The sequence below is a fragment of the Emys orbicularis genome, chromosome 8 (genome assembly GCF_028017835.1).
Source record: "Emys orbicularis isolate rEmyOrb1 chromosome 8, rEmyOrb1.hap1, whole genome shotgun sequence".
NCBI classification, from domain to species: Eukaryota; Metazoa; Chordata; order Testudines; family Emydidae; genus Emys; species Emys orbicularis.
The window spans coordinates 17,378,051-17,383,652 of record NC_088690.1 but is presented as its reverse complement, the minus strand read 5'-3'; positions in this window follow the sequence as shown (position 1 = coordinate 17,383,652).

Sequence of the window (5,602 nt, the reverse complement as noted above, 5' to 3'; positions counted from 1 at the left end):
AGGAAATGGAAAATAGCATTTGTCGGAATGGGCAATGGATAACAAAAGGTTCATTCTTTTAACAACTCTGCTTCCAATTTAGATGGAAATGATTGTAGCTGATACTGCTGATTTCTATACTTATTGAGGGAGTGAACTATGTCAACTATTTGCATACATTCCTAATATATAATTCCCCTCATTAAGCCTGCTTTTATAGTTCTAACCTATGCATAGTGCCATAAATGACTCAAATACTGTTTCAGAGAGTTAGATTATTGTATTGCCTTTTATTAACACACTTGATCTTGATCTTAAAACTGAATTCCACTATCTACTCCTCACAGTATAATTTTGTCACATTGGTGAACAAAAAACAAATGCACATTAGAAAAGCAATACTTACTTTTTTTGTAATTTTAGATAATGGTGTTCTTTTTAATCAACTATTTAAAATGTGTCTCATTTAACTTGCAAGTTTACATCTTACTGTTTATTATTACACCTTCTGTATGTACTAGCAGGCAATGCTTACTCAATATATATAGCAGTAAATACAAGTCAGGTGGATTATATAAAAATATCAAATCCTATTTATGTGTGGTTATGTGCTCAGAAGCAAGAATTAAAATTAATTCTCTAGGAAAATATATGAGTGTGCCAGATCCAAACACACAGACATTGTTTTTCTTGTATTCAGAATTACCATATGGCTCTCATTTTTTCTAATTAAATTTGACTTAAGCAGGAACCGTGGCCCACTGGCATATACAATATATCATTTATAGGATGCTGAGGTACAATTGTGAAGTATCAGGTTATCCAAACACAGTACAGGAGACAAATTACTTGATCACTGCATAAACCTTCTCTGCAAGGATAGGTTAATACTGTCTGAAAGGTTGCATATTTAAATTCATAGAACCACTTCCGATGATAATAGGTTCCACCCAGAAAGTGCCCTTTGGCCAAACATCTGTTCTTCAGTTTCCAGCATGCTAAACTTTTGGAACCCCCCAAACTGGGCAGATTTAAATCTGTGTAGTAATTTAGCTGCCAGATTTTTCCTGTGTAGTCTGAGTGACCTGCTCAAGGAGAGCTAGGGCTTCTCCTTGAAGTATACAGCCCTTTGGGCCCTGGTGGGAATCCAGCACTGTCTGCAGTGCATATATAAGGCAGATCTTTCCTACATTCCAGTGGTCCAAGCACAGCAATTACAGATCGCTCTGCCTTCCTCTTTCAAAGCAGGTACGGTATGTCTCAGAGGTCCTTCCTCTGTGAAAGTCACAGCCAAAGGGTGCCATCCTGCAGGGTACCGAGAACATCCTGTGAGATACTGAGCATTTTCAACTCCCACTGAATTCAGCATCTCGCAAGAATTACTCAGCACCTAGCAGAATGGGGTCATAAATCCCTATCCCTGCAAACATCTTTCCATTCTCATTAAGACAAAAAATTAACAAGCCTTGATGTTACATTTCTTCCATTGGAAGAGTCTTTCCATTGACTTCAATGGGCCTGGGATCAGACCCTGATTGTGCACAGCCATTCAAATTGTGTGCAGCATGAAGTCAGTGAGACTGGATCCAGTAGCACTTACTACAAATAAAATGTATTGTTTTTCTAACGTCCTCGTTTTTATTTCTAAACAAAACCTAATCCTGGTTTAACTTTTTTGGTTGATGTGTAAGTCACATTATAGCATATTATTAAATCTCATTGGAGTCACCCCATCCCCTTCCCTTGCATTTGCAATGCATATCAAAATCATTTCCAAGACTGATAGCGTGATCCCATTGTCCTCATTCGAACAAAACTCTCAATGGCTTAGGTGGGAGTTTTGTTGAAGTAAGGAAAAGAGGATCCTGTCCTTTGTTCTTTTTCATTATTCAGATGTTTTCACATTGAAATCTACTGTATAATTCTCGTTATTTCTTTCATGGTTCTTAATCAAAAGCAATCTGTATGGTCATCATCCCATACATTTGTCTCTCATTTTACTGTATCCCAAAATGAATTTATCTCCTCTATGTGTGAATAAAAGTCAGATTTTAATTTACCTGCATTTGTTCTTATACCTATTTTCCTTCTCCATTTCTGGGACAGAAAATTAGATCACACATTTTACTAGTGAACTAGTTCTCTTGATAGTAAATGGGGGTGCAGTTATGGTGAAATCACCCATTGCCTCACCACACATTGCAGTCAATGGAAAAATTCTTCTTGACTCCAGTGGGAGTTGAATCAGACCCATGTTTAATAAAGTACAAGGGGGCCTTTTGTGAACCCTTTGTATTTACATGAGTTTTAGTCTTAATTAGATAGGGAAACTGAATGATATAGGTTACAGAATACAAGGAAAAACCTCTAAGTCTATTATCTCCAACACATTTTAATGGAATGACAAAGTCCCTTTTTAGAGGCAAGTAGGTCTCCAGTGGATATATGATGAGAAACTTATAAAATGATTAAACAATGCCAGGATTACTAACACAAATCCTGGAATTTGAGAGGTAATCAATACACTACACCAACTCTTCAAGTTTTAAACAAACACAAAATCAATTTAAAAAACCAAGCTGAGTTGTCCAAATACCACTAGCAGTTATGCTCCATGAGGCAGACCCATAGCAGCCAAAGCAAAATGAAAGGAGGTTTTCAGAAGCGAAGGTTACAGGAGTATCCTTGACTTGCAATAGGAACTCACCAAAGACTGAGAAGAGTAATGAGAAAGGAACACAAAGGGCCACCAAACACAAACAAATAGGTAGCGGTATATTGTTCATTTATACAGCACAGTATGAAGTATACGAGTGCCTTGCAAGTTTATCTATCTGCCACAGTCAGGTTTTAGAAAGAAAGAGCAGATAGATAAAGAAGAAAAAGCTACTGCATATGTAAGTAGATTCAAACCCAAAGTTATAAATGAACAATGGTCCTGAACCTCCATCTGACTATCTCAGAACTCTGGGAAAGTTCAAATCTGGATTGAACCTCTAGCAAAAAACTACAGAAAGTGTCAGGCAGCCAAAATCTAACTAATGCTAATGTAAAAATATAACCTGGCCTATAAAATTTGGTAAATCATTTGTGTCAAACCAAGTACTTTAGTTCTTCAGTATTTGAATGGTTTAGTCAAAATTCTGGAATTAATTGGCTTTTGCCACTATATCACCACAATGCTCTCCTCGCTGGGATGAACTGAGGTACGAGTGTACCACTAAAAACAAAAGAATTCAGGGGGAAATCTGCCAAACTCCTTAACTCATGCTGCAGCACCTAGAGGTTTCAGTACATATGCTACATAAAATATGCATTGTTTTAGATATTTCTTCAAAACACAGGCAGTTAGAATTGTTATTGTTATACGTGTGCCATAGGTTGCCTACCCCTGCACTAAAGAGTCACCTCCCCGAAGGACCTAAATCTTAATTAATAACAAGAAACAAGCTTTTTATCTCCTCACTGTTGGAGCTTACTACTCAAAGGGACGGAGTAACCGCCAAGAGGTTTGCAGGCCTGGCTGATACCTGAAAGGGTACAAAGAACTGAATTATCTTTAACCTGAGATATTGCCATTAAGTATTACCCAGTATGGTTACCCAATAACTACATTGAATAAATTATTCTGTAACGGGAGAATAAAAGAAAGGAATTTAGCTAACAGTAGTAAAAATATACTCTAATGCTTTATTGCTTTATTAAATTCATCCCAAGAGTATTGTCAGAAGACTCAACTTCATTGAAAGTAACGGAGTTGTGTCATGTACAAATTCAGCCTATAATTCTTTTGTTTTTAGTGGTACACTCGTACCTCAGTTCATCCCAGCGAGGAAAGCATTGTGGTGACAGCATCAAAACACAAACAATTGCGATTTATGTATTTTAGTGTTTGTGGTTAGGGTTTGTTTCTTTTTCATATTTTTTCCACTGCCCATATAAGGCAGAGTTAAGGTTGTTTGCATGCCCTACCTGTGCATTTCCACACCTTCACCTGTTGGAATTTATTTTAAAATGTAACTTTAACTAATTCTGTACTTCCTCAGTTTACAAAGTTTGCTTCTGGGATAAACACCATGTATTCTCCCTGAATAACAGATTGTACTTTCAACCTTAACTCCATTTTAATATGTTTTTTGTCTGGGAATTTCCTTATTAAAATTTTTTTTAAATGTCATAGATTTAACACTGAACAAAAAACCCCCAAAGTGAATGTTGCTGTGTGATATTTCTAATGTTTTGAAGATAGGCAGTATCAGCCTAAAATATTTTAACGTTTAGGGCCAAATTCACCAGTACATTCTGGCTTACTTTACCCTGTTGGGGAGCAGTGCATAGCAACCAGAGCCTACAGGTTAATTAAGCATGGTTTACAGTTACTTTCCATACCCAGAACAGCACAGAATGTATTGGGTGTGGGGGAGAGGTGAGGAGAGAGGGAGAAATTGTGGGTGGGTGGCGGGCAGAACAGTCTTTGGGGAAGGAGGCTGTTTTAGGGAAACTGGCACTAAATGATGGAAATCAGGGAGTGGGGGGAGATGAGAATCTGGTCTCTCTCATGCCACTGACCCATTACAACTGTTTCTTCCTTGGCTGAGCGGTAGCCAGAATTCAGGGCCCTGCAGGTCAGTTTCCCAGTTGGAGCAGCAATTGGTGACCCAGTCAAGTATTTTCTTAGTGTAATTTGTTTATTTACAAAATGGCACCCATCCTCTCTCCCTGAACAGCAGCAAGAACAAGCTGCACACAGGCAACCTCCTTTTGCAGGAATCCCAGATAAGGAAACACTCTCCTGTCCAAAGAAGGAGATATTCTTAGCCTCACAGCCAAGCAGACTGCTTCCTTCCACAGATCACCCCAAACTTGAACTGACTACTCAGCATGCAGTCTGGTTCCAGCAACGGAATTTGAAACCTAGGAAAAGCCTGTTAGATCCAAAATGCCTCTCACATTGCATGTGGTGTCTCCACACTTGGCCCCAGAAGTCAGCCCCACTTCTTTATGTGAATTGCTTTGCACTGCAAAAGGGCCTAGAGTGCTCCTATTGGTGGGCACAAAGGAAAGTGCTTTAGTATATGGCCGTTCACCTGAGTGGGTTCTGTGATTGGCTTTGCATCCAGGATCCCTAATTGTGGGCCACCTCGTTCATAACAACAAATGAAGAATTATACGAGAGCTGGTTCCTTTCATTTCAAATTTCTGCCACAAATGGGAATAAACTTTTGTGACCATTTAAAAAAACAACAACGTTTCCTGCTTTTTGACCAGCTGCAGAGTTGATTTAAATGTTTTTAAATTAGAAATTTCAATGAAGAAAACAGAAACATTCAAATGCTGAAAAAAGAAAAAAAGTTCCTCCTCTCCTCAATACACACAGACACTCTCTCTCACACTTGCACACACAGAGCAAGAGAAAGGGCAGTCACAAATGCAAACCTTCTCCTTTTTGATGCCCCCATGGGGCAAAATATATAATAATCTCAGCGCACACTAAACTCCAAAGCAAGGCTTGCAAAATGGCATCAGAATGGGAATATGACAATAACCATTGCTTTTTAAATGAGGTTGAAATGTTTGCGAGCTGTAATAAGATTTTAAAGGCCTTCCTGTAGACACCACCAAT